This window comes from Cibotium barometz, chromosome 38 (assembly GCF_041138505.1).
Source record: "Cibotium barometz isolate CiBa-2024 chromosome 38, ASM4113850v1, whole genome shotgun sequence".
NCBI lineage: Eukaryota > Viridiplantae > Streptophyta > Polypodiopsida > Cyatheales > Cibotiaceae > Cibotium > Cibotium barometz.
In genome coordinates this window covers 10,412,894-10,430,421 of record NC_141083.1, presented here as the reverse complement: position 1 = coordinate 10,430,421, position 17,528 = coordinate 10,412,894, and the positions used below count along the sequence as shown (strand labels likewise).

General features: G+C 38.4%; 1 pseudogene; it reads left to right on the top strand.

Moving 5' to 3' along the window:
- The first annotated feature begins 10,300 nt into the window (after nt 1–10,300).
- Nucleotides 10,301–11,169, top strand: LOC147616333 (cysteine-rich repeat secretory protein 55-like; annotated as a pseudogene).
- Nucleotides 11,170–17,528: the final 6,359 nt, after the last annotated feature.

Below are 17,528 nucleotides of genomic sequence, written 5' to 3'. Positions count from 1 at the left end.
TAAACAAGTGATATAAATGCCCAATGTAATGACTAGGAAGACCATATGTCAGCTGAGTATCCACCAAATCCGAGGCTGTGTTGAAGACTCTTTGGGCCACTGTTGCAAGTCCAAATGGCTGTAGGACTGCACATATGCTAGGGCTGAATGTGAAGAGGAGCTTCCTTATTTGCATGGAGTCGACTTGATGCTGTTATGCTTCTGCACTTTTACTGAATTACTTGAATATCTGATGGGGACTGAAGTGCCTATATTTATATGGCTTTAGGGATGCAGTCGGTTGCCTGAGAAGGCTGACGGCATGCAGAATTCCCACGACTGGCATTAAATGCCTAGTCGACTGATTGTTGCCCTTGTTGCCTGGTCTGTCGGGCTGTTGGCTGGTCGAGTTGCTGGCCAAGTGGCTGTCTGGCCGACTGTTGCCCAAGCCCACTACAGGGCTCCCGAGACCGGCCTAGGTGTATGGCTAGGGGTTTGGCTACCCCTTTCAAGGCTGGGGCTGCCTTGCTGGCTCCTACTACATGTAATGAGCCCACATGCGTAAATCATGCAACCAATGGCTAAGGCTGGCATCTAAATTATGAATTCTCCAAGTGGCTTAAGAGGAATGACACTTGGTTGATCTCTAAGGCTCAGAGGTCTGGTAATCCCCATGCACGCTTTTTTTTTGGGTGGGTTCCAGGCTGTTGGGTGGCTAGGTAGGAGGTGTTTGGGGATCCTCCATGCGGCCCGGCTCTAAATGGCCAACACTAATGGTGGGAATGCCAATTGCGGGCTCCAAGAAGATAATTGTTCAAGAGAGAGGCTATATATGGTTGAGTGGAAAATTCCTTTGCTGAAGATTATTATTTATTTACCAAATTTTTTGATTAGCAGGTTGATTATTGTTTTTGAGGCTGCATACATGGCGATTACAGTTTCTATTGTTGCTACATCCCATATCAGAGGCGTAACCGAGATTAGAAAGTAAATTCCCCCTCCGCAGGATACGTTCTCCTCAAGCTCTATCCGCCTAAAACTTGGGCAAATTCTTGTTCTATAAAGCCTTATTTCACAAGCCTATATGGGCAATCTTCTCTTCGACCGAAATAGCGTGGTTCGGCCCAGATCCCTTGATTTTCAACAATCGGTGATGAGCAAGACTTCAAATATTAAGGAAGTTGGGCTTTGGAGACTTTTTTTTTTTTGGCCAAAAAAAAAAGGATGGGATAAGCTGGGGGCCCGCAATTGTTTTTTTCAAAAAAAAAAAAAGTCTGTGCCCACGGCCAATTGTTATAAAAAAAAAGTCTCCTTGGCCACTTTTTTGGCCATTAAAAAAAAAAGAAAATTAGCCATGTTGCACTATTATCATCATCTTATCACCCTAAACACTAACACCTTCATGTAAAAAACAAATTGTCCCAAACTAGACCACGTCAATGTGGACCTTCCTCTGAGGCAGTTTTTTTTGAAAATGAAGGTGTTTGTGTTTAAGGTGATGATGATGAGATGATGATAATGGTGATGTTGGTGGTAATGATGATAAAATGATGATGATGAAATAATGATGCTGAAATGGTGATGATGGTGGTAATGATGATGATTGGCCATGGTGAGCACCATGGAGGGGAAGTTGGAAGACAATTTTTTTTGCCAAAGAAAATGGCCATGGGGAGGCAGCTCTAAGTCTCTATAGGTGCACAAGGCACATCTTGAAGCACTATTTCATAAAGCCTCTCATCACTATCCATGAAGAGACAATGCCTCTATAATGACTCACACTCCCTACCAAGGCTTCCCACACTATAGAAAAGGTTAATCACACTGTCACACTTCTCTGTGAATGTTAAGAGAAGCCACTTGTGAAATCAATAGCCGCTATCACTTCTACCTCTCCTACCCTATCCTCCTCAAGCTCAAGCAAGGTATGCCTACTATTTTCCTTCATTTCCTATGCAAAAAAGCTTCCCGTTAAAGCTTTCTTGTGAGTATTTCCCTTCTCTTTCTTCTCTTTTAAGTTTTTCTTTTCTTCTTTTTTCCTTCTCATTGAAGCTTGACCCTAACCCTAGCTTCTACATAGAAACCCTAATAAAGAGATTTGATGGAGAGCTCTCCATCAAAGCTCTCTATTATGTTTTCTATTTAGAAGCTATTTAGAAGCTAGGGTTAGGGTTAAGCTATAATGAGAAGGAAAAAAGAAAGATTCAATAAGTTAGTTAAAAATCTTTCATTAAGATTTCTATTAAGATTAGGATTTTGTATATACTTTCTATTAGGGTTACTAATCCTTTTTTTCTTTATTTGGTTTGTTTTTGTAGGTTATCCACACATACAAGCCCCATAAGGTAAGAGATCTCTCCCTTTTATGTTTTCTCTCTTATGCTTTTACATGTTATAGGGTTTGTAAGTTTTAGGATTTGTTATTTTTTCTTCCCTACATGGATAGCATAGCTCCTCTCTAGAGGTGGCCATATGCCTTAGCCTCATGTATGAGGCTAGTGCATAAATCTTATGCATTAGCCTTATGCATAAGCCTAATACATAAGGGTAGTGCATAAACCTCATGCATAAGACTTACGCAAATTTACCAAATGTATAAGCCTCATGCATGAGGGTTATACATAAGGTTTATGCATGAGACTTTTTCATAAAGCCTCATGCATAAGCCTCATGTATAAAGCTTATGCATTAGCGATAAGCCTCTATGCCGGTAGCTTCCTATGCATGCCGGTAGCAACCCACACATGCCGGTAGCTTCCTATGCATGCCGATATCTACCAATGCATGCCGGTAGCAACCAACGCATGCCAGTAGCTTCCTACGAATAGGAAGCTACCGACATGTGTTGGAAGCTACCGGCATGCATAGGTTGCTACCAGCATGCAAAGCCACCCACCGGCATGTATAGAAAGCTACCGACATGCGTTGGCTACTACTGGCATGCGTAGGAAGCTACCAATGCATGCCGGTAGCAACCTTTGTGAATGTTTGGGTTTGAGGAAAGTTTTTGTGAGTCTGATACGACAGTTAAATAATTGTCAGTAGTCAGCTATCAGCAGTCCCGCACAGTTAGATAGGTTAGTTATCTCATGATGAGTGATCCAGAGTCAGCTGTGTGTTAGTTGGTTATCAGATGAAGTTAGTTGAATGTGTACAGGCCTTGTCTTGTCAGAGTCAAAGCTAAAGCACTCATCAGTCAGACGGGTTTGAGAGATGAATAGTGTTCCAGAGTCAGTCAGATGCTGTCATCCAAGGGTCTAAAGAGCTCGATCCATGTTTGGTTTGAGTGTTTTGAGGATCTAGAAGTGTTTGCAGACACAAAAGAGAGGAAGTCTGAAATAGTTGAGTGAGTTGAATCAATCGGGTCTGTCTCAAGTGCATCGGTTTCAACCTGGTTCAAGAGCAAGAAGGTGTCAGCAGCAATCAGCAGAGAGTTAGCAAGGTGCTCAGTAGGGGTTGTAGGTTTTGAAGTTTGTTGATGTTGGAGGGAATCCTGGGAGTCAAGTGGACTCATTTTGGTTTGGAGTTAGATAGAATTAGCCATCTAAGTCAGTTTACAGTCAGTTGTGACTATCAGAGAGGTGGTCAGCTGGCTCATAGGTGGAAGATAAGAGGTGTTGGCGGTCAAAGATGACCTCGAAGGATAGTTGAAGGAGTCAGCTCAGTCACATTGGGAGTGTAGAGCTATCTAAGTCAGTTTACAGTCAGTTGTGACTATCAGAGGTGGTTAGTTGGCTCATAGGTGGAAGATAAGAGGTGTTGGCAGTCAAAGATGACCTCGAAGGATAGTTGAAGGAGTCAGCTCAGCCACATTGGGAGTGTAGAGCTATCTAATTATGTCAGCCTATAGAGGGCTGAGGATAGGAGTAGAGTTGATTGGTGCCCTTGGAGCTGGGATCTTAGTGTCGCCGACCTTTTGATTTTTTTATTTTGTTGTCATGCATGCATGTTTTTTATTGGTGTAATATGTATAATGCAATATGTATTGTGTATCATTCACACTAGATCCACATGTGTGATGTTCTAGAATTGTGAGCTCCAGGGATTTCACTGACGTAAACGAAAACATGTGAACATGTTAATAACGTATGTTAATGACACAAAAAATCTTGTGATCACATGTTATATTCACAAAGCTTTCACAAGGGCCTAAAAAAATTATCTTTGTCGGGCACAAAAAATCTTCTTAGGTGGCCACTGACCTGCTATTATGTGAAGATGGTAACATGAGAACATGTGAATAGCTTATTCCCATGTGTAGCCAAGCTTTTAAGGGGTTTTGAAATGGCAAGTGACCTGTTATTTTGTGAACGGTAACATGAGAACATGTGAATAACTTGTTCACATGTGTTATTATCACAAAAAATCTTGTGATCACGTGAATATTAAATCCCTGGTGAGCTCTCTCTCTCTCTCTCTCTCTCTCTCTCTCTCTCTCTCTTTGCCACATGGCAAATATTTTTTTGACATGGAAGCTCCACGTGGGAATTTCTCATGCTGAAAGGTGAGGTGGCAATGCCATGCATGTACATATGATTAGCATGCCATGTAGGCAGAGGTAGTCAACCAAGCTGATTGTGTTGAGGTGGCAAGATACCATGGATGTCCTTGATTACATGGTAATGACATGTATGCATGTGATGTGGCATGCCAGGTAGGCTTTAGGGAGTCAACCTTGTTCAGGTGGCATGATGACATGTATGCATGTGATGTGGCATGCCATGTAGACTTTAAGCAGCCAACCTTGTTGAGGTGGCATGATGATATGGCAAGATGCTTATGTGGCCTCTCCTCCATATGATGTGGCATGTACATGTAGGACTAAGACTATGTTACCATACCTAATTGCTTTGACAAATGGCATACTCTCTAGGTTTGGTGAAAGCAGCCTTTGTTTTAGATGGTTAAAAAATCGGCTTCCCTAATTCAGATTCACTCAATTGTTTTTTGTTAAATTCATCATGACAACTACTTTTATCCACAAGAAGTTGGAGTACAATGAGGGTCGTATTAAATTTATATAATTAAAGTATTAAACTTCTATAGACCATTTGATATAGACAGAGTGAATATTCTACACAAGATGAAAAGAAATTCAACCGTCAAGATTGTAAATTGACCATATGGCCATATTTTAAGCATATTTGTCCAACTTCTCACCATTGGATTTTTAATGATGAGCTTCTTATTTGCCGAAAACTTGAATAGAAAATCATATGTTGTTTTATAGAATTAAGTGAAGAAAAAACAACTTTAAAAAATAGATAAACACATAAAAAATCTTCAATAATTTAAGTTAAGATATATGGAAATATTCTTTTCATGTAAACATTAGGATGATCATTGGACTTTGGATGCAAAAGTACTAAGCATTTTATGTATGACATATAATGTAGTGAAGGAAGTTGGATAATGCAAATAGCAAAACTTTTATGCAATGAAAAATGACCTAAAAAACGTAGATTTTTGATGAGAGAGGGTGCCATTGAATATCCACTATATGTATAATGTGCCCAAAATGGCATTGCCACAAAATTCCAAATATAACCAACCATTAGAAACTGGACCTTTAAGTTATGGAGATGCTTGTTTTTAGGCTACCTTCAAGGCACCCAATTGTCAAAAGTGGTGCCCCTTATCTTCCAACCGCTTTATATATTTTATCATCATTTTTAAATATACACAGAATCTGTGTGACCTTGCATTCATATATTTTTAATAATTCTATTGTGTAAGTATATTCTAACATCATTTATATATATATACACAATCAGTGTCATCTTATGTTTATACATTTTTATTAATTCTATTGTGTAAGTACATTTTAACAAATCATGTATAATTAATGAACTCAAGAATTACTCACCGTTAAGCGTGCCATACATTGACTCAGATTCTCTCATATACATGCTTATCGATTTATTTATTTAATCTCAAAATAATTTAAGGAGAAATAATAAAAAGAGAGTTTGTGTACTTCCCGGATATATTTGAAGATGTCTTGATTGACTAGGAATCCATGTCTACTCTCCAGAAGATGTGGAAGTGTTGTCTGTAGATTTAGCAAGCCTCTCAGATCTGCTGTCAAGGGCTACAACATGCAACAGGTATAAACTAATCATATGGGTCCTTAAAATTACCATAACATGTACGGTTTACAGGCCAACGGGGGGCAGAATCACCAAAATCAACTATATGTGAAAGTCGACTTGCAAAAATAGGTCACGTTTTACTTTTTTTTAATCAAATTTTAATTTGCATGTAGATCTACACACTTAAAGGATTCCTTTTAGCACACTAACTAATTGAAAACTCAACCTTGATTTTTCACTTAATTTTAACACTTAGAAATTTTGCCTGCTTTTAAAAAAATTATTGAAAACCCGCTGGAATTCATTACTGAAATCTTTAGCATCCAAAAGTGAGGATTATCTTTACTCATAATTTTGTTAATCTTGAAGGTATATTAAGTCTAAAGACTCATCAAATAAACAGTTTTGGTGGGGTGAAGAATTAGAAGATAGAATATTTGACTAGTTTATGACTAGATGTTAGGTATAACCTTCATTATGGGCTATTTTGCGAAGAGTTTATCTTTTTCGTGTGATATGAATCAGATGTTGAGGTAACTACAAAAGTTTTAGAGGACAAGAAACTCTACAATAGTATATGAGACTCTAAAAAGCCAAATCCCTTTTATTTTTGAGTTATTTGAGTGCAAAGTGGAGCACTTGGCTACTTTTGACAGTTTTATGCTGAAAACACAACTTTGGCCATTTTGAATGCACTCAAAGAGACCTTAGAACTCATTTTAGAGAACCATCACCGAGATACGTTTGATACAGATTAGAAGTCCTAAAACTTTGTAGTTTTGACTTTTCTCTAATTCCAAATAGATTGGAAGATATTACTCTCCCAAAGAGACTAGTTGTCAGGCTTTGTCTTAGAAATTACTATCAAGATTGACTATCTTACCTATATAGATCGGATGGACTAACGCATAAGTATAGTTAAGACAGCTATAGCGACTAGAGATGATCTCACTGCTTAGAACATGATAATTAATCAGGTTAAAAATAAATATTCATGTATCACTTGAAAGAATTAAAAGACTAAGAGAAGTTAAGAACTGTTTGAATTAAAAAGTATGTTTAAATATGCATACCTTGAAAGATTATGGACTAGAGATGAGTTGTGATTACTTTGTTTTGAAATGAATGATTGATATGCATGTGTATGATGAGACTTGACATGAGATTTTGAGATTCGGGCCAGCCATCCTTAGAAAGGGAACGCCGAATAGAGAACAAGATTTATACCCTCTCGGAGCCATGTGGTAGAACCCAGAGAGGACGAGATTCAGAAAGAGGCATACCCAAGATAGCCGCCGCGAAGTCCGGAGGGGAGTTGGGTGGACAAGCATCAGAGAAAACCCTAGATTGGTTGGATTTTGGTCATTATGACTAATCATGTTGTCGAGCATGGTGATGATGACAGAATATTTGAGATAGACACATACATGTTGATTAATTGAGATGCTATGCTTTAATTGATAGAGATTTATATTATGTGAATGTTTGTTTGAGATTACATGACTCTTTGCTTATGTGATAAGAATCTTGGATATGGCATGCATACTTATTTTGCTATTTGAGAGGGTTGATTTGATGATATTGCTATGTAGAAATAGCACAATCAAGTGAGTTTTAATGTTTACTTAGATTAAGATATGGGTACATCACAGTAATGAAGATCTTGATAGAATCAACTATGACAGGTGTGCCACTCTTTATATTTGTACAGGAAGCAGCTTTTATTTTTGAAGGGTAGATCCATGTTTTCATTTGAAGGGAAAAAATTGAACAAGCATTTCTTCCTTAAAATTAAAATTTGGAAGGACACCTTTAGCAAAATTTCAAATTGAAGCCTTTCATTTGAAGGGTAAATTTTTTGGTACCCTTATTTCTCGGGGGGTGCACTACAAAGAAACCCTATGTATAATGTGCGTTCAAGGGGTATTTAAAAGATCCCTTACGTGTAAATTTTTCATGAGTAAAATGACCCCTTTTTCTTATGGACTTACGGTTTTTTTTCAAAATTGATTTATAAAACCCTTCTATAAATGTATTTCTATAAATTTACTTTAAAATTTTGAATTAAAAAACCCTTCATTGGAACTCACTTGGTATACTTACAGAGTTTTAGGTGAATCTCTTGAGCCTTATTTGAAGGATAAAAAGCCTAACAAGGGTTCCATAGTCTTCAAAATTGAGGGTTAACAAGAAGGTTGCAGTATTTATACATTTCTATTCTCTAGGAATGTAGCTCTAGAATAAAGTAGCTGGTCAAAAGAGAAATCATGATAAGACTATTCTTTTTTAATGTTGAATGATACACATTTAAGAATTGTCATTTTGTATTTGTTTAGGCTTTGATACACTTTTTTTTAATGTAATAGTAGAAAAATTCATTAGCGTATTATCCTTTTGATTTTCTTATTTTGTTGTACTACATGCATATTTTTTTATTAATTTGTTATAGTACATGATAAAATCAACCTTTTGTTTTTCTTATTTGTTTTTCATACATGAATGTTTTTTATTGGCCTACTACGTGTAATGCAATATGTATTGTGTATGATTGACATAAGATCCACATGTGTAATCTTCTAGAATTATGAGCTCTCTCTCTCTCTCTCTCTCTCTCTCTCTCTCTCTCTTTGCCACGTGGCAAATATTTATTGTCATGGAAGCTCCACGTGGGCATTCCTCATACTGAAAGGTAAGGTGGCAAGATAACATGGACATTGTTGATTACATGGTAAATGACATGTATGCATGTGATGTGGCATGCCATGTAGGCTTTAGGGAGTCAACCCTATTGAACTTGTTGAGGTGGCATGATGGTATGTATGCATATGATGTGGCATGCCATCTTGACTTTAGGGAGCCAACCTTATTGAGGTGGCATAATCATAGGACATGATGAGATGGACAGCTAAAGAAAAACCAACTTTAAGAAAATAGATGAACAGCTAAAAATTTTCCAAGAAATCAAGTTAAGCTCTATGTAATTTTTCTTTTCATGTACAAATTGGGATGATCATTGGACTTTGTATGTAGAAGTACTAATCATTTTATGTATGACATATACTGTAGAGTAAAGGAAGTTGGATAATGCAAACATCAAAAATTTCATGCAATGAAACATGCCCTAAAAAAATGTAGATTTATGATGAGAGGGTGCCATTTGAATACCCACTATCTATATAATGTTCCCCAAATGCCATGCCACAAAATTCCATATGTAACCATGAGAAATTGGACCTTTAAGTTATGGGGATGCTTGATTTCAAGGGCACCCAACTGTCAAAAGTGGTGCCCCTTATCTTCTAACCGCTTTATATTTTATCATCATTTTTATATACACACAATCTATGTAATCTTGCATTAATATCTTTTTATTAATTCTATTGTGTAAGTATATTCTAACATCATTTATATATATATACACAATCAGTGTCATCTTATGTGTATACCTTTTTATTAATTCTATTGTGTAAGTACATTCTATCATTTGTAATTATAAACTCTCATAAAAAAGGAAGGTATATTTACATATATGTTAACAAAAAATGATATTATAACTAATTAAATACATTAGGTTAATAAGAATTATAAGCCAGCCTCCATGGGGAGGACTCATCGATGAGATCTCAATATATAGTGTCTCACTACACAAAAAATACACGTGTATATGTACCTCATATCTCATACATGCTAATAGATTAATGATAGTGTGATCAGAAATGATTGTGTGAGTGAGAAAGACAAAGAGAGAGAGATGATATATTGTTTGAGTGTGAGAGAGATGATATAATGTTTGATTGTGTGTCCCATGAGCTTGGTGACGATCAAATTTTGATAAATGGCAATGGTCCTTTTTATCCATTTCCCACTATGGCATTTAAAATGGAAAGAAACCCACAAGAGATCACCATGGATTAAAATAATCCAGCTGTGTGAAGGTTATCAAAGTGCAAAATACACACACACACACACAAAAACGACAAGGTCCAACTTTCCAGAAACACAACACAAGAGATCACCAAGGATTATAATAATCCAATGTGAAGGTTATCAAAATTCAAAATATACCCCAACTTTTCTTTAAAGCAAACGACAATGTCCAACTTTCTAGAAAGACAACACAGAGTCTTCGCCCACACAGAGTGTTTTTATTGTTTATGTGATCGTTACCACTCGTATATATATAACTAGTAGCTGTGCAGCGTAAATAATTATTGAGCATTGTAGCCTATACAACTCTCTCAAAAACAAAGAGAAGAATGCTAGCAGACTTGGCTATGGGACACGGCAAGCTCTTAATCATTATTGGGCTTTCACTCGTGCCCCTGCTAATTAGTGTAGGTTCCGCATTCGACCCCTCGGCTGAAGTATACACTCTGTGCAACACAAACAACTATACCAATGGGAGCGTGCTCAGCAAGGACTTGAGCAGAGTGCTAATGGCTTTAGAGCGAGAGTCCCCCTCTGCAAGATACCACAGAAGCAGCTATGGCAAGGGTGAACGGGGTGTACCAATGTAGGGGAGACGTGTCACCGGACGTTTGCTCGCAGTGTGTAGGGGACGCGGTACAAAGAGCGCTGGAGAGCTGCCCGAACGCGATTGGCTCGAGGGTGCAGCTGGACGGCTGCTTTCTCAGGTACGAGAACTATTCTTTCTTCACAGAAGACTCCAGCATTGTGGTGGAGCTGTGCAATAATACGCAGAAGGACAACAACGTCACCGCCTTCCAGAGGGACATCGAGCAACTGCTGCGCGAAGTGGTCACTTGGGCTCGATCCCAAGAGCAACGTGGGCTATGCCAGCGCAAGCGCAAGTGCAAACGTATCAAGCGGTCGTCTCTACGCCCTGGCCCAGTGCCTGGGCTACCTCTCGGAGGCCGAGTGCGCCGATTGCCTGTCCGCCCACCCCAACTCCTGGCAAGACTGTGATGACGCTGTGGGTGCACAAGTCCACTCCGTCAGTTGCTACTACCGCTTCGAGACCTACTCGTTTTACAACATCGGTTGACGCGCACAAAAAGTGGTGTAGAGCTTTTCTGTGTGTACCGCGTGCCATAGCCCTTCGTATATTCAAAATAAAACAATAATCAACACAAGTATTGCAATAATACAGGAAGTTAAACACATTTTATCTTTGCTCTCAATCTTTTTTAGGCAGTTCTTAACTAAACTATACACACCTTCTTTCCTCGAAAACTGGTGAAAGAATTTGGTCTTGGTCATAGTCTGATTCAAGGTTCGAGTCGGATAAGATTTTTCCTCAACTATCTTTCTCGAAAAGGTTTGGTAATTCTGTTACTATTTCAATGAATCTTTCTTTGAATATTCACTTAACTGATTTCTAGAATAGTTATGAATTCCAAATAAGGAATAAATTAACCATTTATATGAATATTTCGATCTCGATAGATTTTCTAAATTTTCTTTTTACAATCTGTGTAAATATAAAACGATAGAAATTTCTCTCTTAGAGTATTTATTACTCATTTATCAAATACTCATAGAATTTAAACATAGAATTTAAGAGAATTCTAATTTTGATATAAAAATTCTTTATGCATCTATTTATGCATAAAAATCAACTTTAATGGGAATAACACTTTTATAAAAAAAATCCTTTTATGCATCTATTTATGCATAAAATCAAATTTAATAGGAATAACACTTTTATAATAAAAAAATTTCCTTTACGCGCATCTTTCTATGCATAGAAATAAAATTTAATAAGAATAACCTTTTTGTAATAAAAAATTTCTTTATACATTTTTCTATGCATAAAAACCAATTTTAATAAGAATAACACTTTTATAATAAAAAAATTTCTTTATGCATCTTTCTATGCATAAAAATCAATTTTAATAAGAATAACACTTTTATAATTAAAAAATATCCTTTATGCATAAAAATCAAATTTAATAAGAATAACACTTTTATAATAAAAAAATTCCTTTATGCATCTTTCTATGCATAAAAATCAAATTTAATAAGAATAACCCTTTTGTAATAAAAAAAATCCTTTATGCATCTTTCTATGCATAAAATTAAATTTAATAAGAATAACGCTTTTGTAATAAAAAAATTTCCTTTATGCATCGTTCTATGCATAAAAACCAATTTTAATAAGAATAACACTTTTATAATTAAAAAAATTTCTTTATGCATCTTTATATGCATAAAAATCAATTTTAATAAGAATAACGCTTTTATTTAAAAAAATCTTTATGCATGTTTCTATGCATAGAAATCAAATTTAATAAGTGTTTGAGTGTTTTGAAGGGCTAAGAGTGTTTTGAAGGGCTAAGAGTGTCAGAGGACACAGAGGAGAGGAAGTCTGATCTAGATGATTTGGAATCAGCTGAGTTAGTTCACTTAGATTGGAGTGAACTATGTGTTAGCTGTAATTAGTAGAAAGTGAACTGAGAGTCAGGAAAGTCTTCAGAGAGGTCCTGGAGTTTTGGGATTGGGGTTAGCTGATGCTGGAGGATTAGAGAAAATCTTGGAGAACTCATTTCGGACTAGAGTCACCATCAACCATCTGAGTCGGTTTACAGTCAGTTTAGTCGATTTACAGTCAGTTGTGTGTCAGCACAGTTAGCTGGGGAGGATGTAGGTCAGCAGACTGTTAGAGGTGGTGAGCTGAGGCTTATAGGTGGAAGATCATAGGTGAGCTGAGGCTTATAGGTGGAAGATCATAGGTGCTGGAGATTAGAGCTGACCTGTGAGGAAAATTGAAGGAGTTATTTGTGTCAGATTGGGAGTGTAGAGTTGTCTCATTGTGTCAGCTAGAGGGTCGAGGATAGGACCAGAGTTGATTGGTGCCCTTGGAGCTAGGATGTTTTCTGATCCCGCAGTTCTGATCCCTTTATGTTTTCTTCTTGTGTCTCTGTTGTGGTGGTGTTATAGAGGACATCACCCAGCAACCTCACATGCTTTGGTGACCCCACTGAGGATCAGAAGGTTCTGGTTTAGGGCCTTGATTTCCAGGTAGGAAACCATTTGGAAGTCAGCTCAAGCCTTTTTGATGTGATCATGTACTATCCAAAGTTGGAGTTGATGGGGAGAGGATCCATCTAGAGTTCTGAGAAGATAGGTGCAATTATTTTATCTTTTGAGAAATAGAGATTGTTGATGGAGAGGATCTAGCAAGATTTCTTAGACATCATGTGTAGTTGTTTTCTCTTTTGAGGAATAGAGATTCTGAAAGGGAATGGTTGAAAGCATTTCCTTTGTTTCTTTTGAGGACCACACATGCATGCATTAGGGGAAGGTTGAGGTCTATAGGGGCCCTTTAAGATGTCATGTGATTAAAAGGTTATTAAGGAAAAGGGCCAATCATGTGATGCCATGTATACAAAAATGTTGGGTGAATAAAGGTGGTCAAAAGATTCTCTAAAAGATGCTTTTTTGTACTTTGCATTCCCAAAAAGTGGGGGGGGGGAAGTTTTTGAAATTTTGGACATCCATAACTTCTACATATGAGCTCAAAATTTGTCAAAGATTAGAGATCTAGAATCTACTCGGCTGAGCTCTTTCCATAGATATGTCACATGATATGGTTTTGCCCACTCAATTTTAAATTCAATTTTGGCGAGAAACTTTGAAATTCAAACTTCTAGCCATTTGAAGAATAAGAAGGTATCTAAAGTCAAAGAAACTTAACATTTTAATAAGAAGTCATTAAAATCATAATATGGCAGCTTAAAGGGCCCCTATAGACCTCAACCTTCCCCTAATGTTGTATGAAGATTTGCAAGTTAATGTGAGAGACAATTGGGCATTGTTGGAAGAAAAGTTTTCCAGAGGTTTGCAAGAACATTGACTCCAATTGAATCTTGGAGGAAGGTAGTCGTGCGTATGCAAGATGATGAATGTCTAGCTGTTTTCTGGCGGAGATTTGAAAAAATGTAGCATTCATGATGGGAGAGAGCAATTGTGCATGCTAAAGAGATGTCTTTGCCTCAGCTATACGGTGCTTATATAAAGATGGTCAAGTTGCAGACATTGATCAGTCACTTGAGCCTTTTCTTGAGGGAAAATCTCGAGTATAAGAGACCTAAGATCTTGAAAGAAGCTCTTGAGATTACTTGCAGCAGCAAGGAGAAAAAGCTGAGGTTCTATGCTTGTTTGAGTTGCCCACAACCTATTCAAGACATAGAGTTTGTAGATGCACCTTATGATAGAATATTGGATTCAAAAGGTTTGCACGTACTACAGGAAGAAGTTGGAATGTCAGACTCGATGGTGGATCGTGATATGTCTCATTTTTTGTGAGCCTACATGCATTATCATGTGATGTAAAGTTTGATGATGACGAAGTTGCTGCTAGGCAGAGTACCTGAGTATGAAGAAAATGAAGACTTAGTTAAGAGTGATGGTGATCAAGTACTACCCGAATGTGGGAGACGATGCATGTGTTAGTGTGGAGTTAGGTAGCACTTGATGCCATGTGTGAAGATATGTTTGATTGAGGTAGGTGAAAGTGGTCAAATGAAGAAGTCTTTCACTCTGCATCATGTAATACATGTGTTTTGCCTAGCCAGGAGAGCTTGGACAAGGTTGAGTATGCTTTGCAAGGTGTGGATATCCTTGAAGAGATGCCTAAGGTCTTGAAGTTGAAGATATGGAAAAGAAGGAGTGAGGAGTCTGAAGTGTTTTAAGTTGTTGTTGAGAATGATGTGTGTGGACATGGCTGACCGGTGCTATTTGGATATTCCTTCTTTGTGTGATATTGATGATTTGCCTTCATTGGTTAGTTTGGGAGATGATTCCATTGAAAGAGAGAATATGGAATGTGTATACTCAGAGTTTCCTAAGCACAAGGATGTGTGTGGCATGATGGTTGACTCATGCGGGCCATATTCTGTATGTGAGGATGATGTTGGAGATGTTTTGGTTTGTTCAAGTGAAGAGTAGTTTACAGGTGTGCCTCATGGTGGGTTGTCAAATGTTGCTGCAGTAGAAAGCATAAAGGATTTGTTTTTGTTTGATAATGGTAATGCATACAATGGTGTTGGTGGTGTGAGCACTTATGAGGATTTGTAGGTACAAAATGTGCAGGTGATTGGCCATGATGAAGAAGAAGATTTGGGTGATTTTTTACAAGGATTTGTGGCTTAGCTTGAAAAGATGATGCCATTTAACCCTGGGGGGGGATGAGCTACGGAAAAGTTTCTTTATGCATGGTTGGCAGTTGTTTTTATGCTGGCATTATGGCATATGGTATTGGAAAGATGGAGATGTAGGTCGGTGAGAACGAGAGTTGCATAAGCTTAGGTGATCCACGAAATAAGGTATGAAAACATGAATGTTTTCATCCAAGGGAGTTGGGCTATATGTGAGGAGAATCATGAGCCCAATCTAAACATCATGTATAGATAGATGTAATGTATACATGAAAGTGTGTAGAGGATCCTTGATGGCAAAAGTGACGTGGCAGCCAAGTGGATAAGAGCAAGTGTAAAAACATGAAAAAAGAAACAGTATGAGAGAGTGAGTAAGCCGAGCGGCGCAATGTTCCAAAAGAAAGCAAGGCATTGACGGGCTCTTGAAGTATGCAATTTTGGAAGTTTTTGGCATGCAATGCAGAGAGGTTGCTAGAGAGACCACCAAAGTGACTCCAAGAGCAGAGTTGAGACTATAGTGGAGTGGTCTCCTGCAGGAGTGTCTATTTTCTTGATTAAGGTTGCACGCTAGAGAACCTACAGTTTTTGGAGATTGCAGTGAAGAGAATAGTGCAGTGTGAGAGGAAGTGATTGGATCAAAACAGAGGGAGAGTTGAAGACTAGAGGATTGGCTAGGAGGTGTGTCTCCTAGGATCTCTATGCAGCGCATCTACTAGAGCCTTGATTTAGTTCAATTCTACTTAATTGTAGCTATTGAATGTTAGCTGAGTGCTGACTTATATGTGAGTGTGAAGACAGTTTAGTGTAGATATGTTGAGGTCTACATGTGGAGGACCCCTATGGTTTTTTCTTTTTTCTTTTGATATGTTAGTGTACATATCTCTGGGATGTTGTGACACTAGTTTTTTATCTATTTGAAGCAAACATGGAGTTTGGGTTGTATCTATTTACGAGTTGATGCAAAGTCTATTAATTTGATGTTTTTGTTATGATAAGTGAGTTGCTCAATAAGGCCCTGGGGTTGTAGGTTTTGAAGTTTGCTGATGTTGGAGTGCATTTTGGGAGTCAGGTGATCAGTTCACAGTCAGCATCAGCCATTTGAGTCAGGTTACAGTCATTTGTGTATCAGCTGGGGAGGATTCAGGTCAATAGACTGTCAGAGGTGGTCAGCTAAGGCTTACAGGTGGAAGATCAGAGGTGTTGGAGGTCAGAGCTGACTTGGGAGGACACTTGGAGGAGTCAGTTTGGGTCAGATTGGGAGTGTAGAGCTGTCTAATTGTGTCAGCTAGAGGGCGAAGGACATGAGCATAGTTGATTGGTTCCCTTGGAGCTGGGATCTTAGTGTTCGATCCAATTTCATTTTCTTCTTGTTTGTCTGTTGGTGGTGTTATAGAGGCAATCACCCAACAACCTCACAGCATGTAGACAGTGTAAGTAGGCAACAACAACCCCAGTATTGTATGTTATAATTAGGGTCAAATTGGACACAATGGCATAATAAACTCTCCACATAGTGAATTTCCTTCTTAATAAGATTTGTCATTTGTGCAATTCAAATAGATCTAAGAGTAAGGAAGCATACTTAAAAAGAACAACTGACGGAGCGCGGACTTGTGCAACCACAGCGTCATCACAGTCTTGCCAGGAGTTCGGGTGGGAGCACTCGGCCTCCGAGAGGTAGCCCAGGCGCTGGGGCCAGGGCGTAGAGACGACCGCTTGATACGTTTGCACTTGCGCTTGCGCTGGCATGGTCGGTGCTCTTGGAAGCCGAAGTGACCACTGCGCGCAGCAGTTGCTCGTCGAAGTGACCACTTCGCGTATTGCACAGGTCCATCACCATGCTGGAGTCTCCCCTACCATGCTGAAGAAATAATAGTTCTTGTACCTAAGAAAGCAGCCGTCCACCAACTGCACCCTCGAGCCAATCGCGTTCGGACAGCTCTCGAGCGCTCTTTGTACCGTTCGGGCAGCTCTCGCAAACGTCCTGTGACACGTCTCACCTACATTGGTACACCCCGTTCACCTTGTCCACCCCCTTGCCATGGAAGCTTCTGTTGTAGCTTGCAGAGGGGGACTTTCGTTCTGAACACTCGGCTCAAGTCCTTGCTGAACATGCTCCCATTGGTATAGTTCTCTGCGTTGCACAGAGTACACTCAATAATTATTTACGTTACACAGCTGCTACTTATATATAGGAGTGGTAACGATCACATGAACAATAAAAACACTCACGGAAAGGTGGAAAGGGTGAAGGCTGTGTGTTATGTTTCTACAAAGTTGGACATTGTCGTTTGCTTTAAGAAAAAGTTCTGTCATTGCGTGTATAATTTGAATTTTG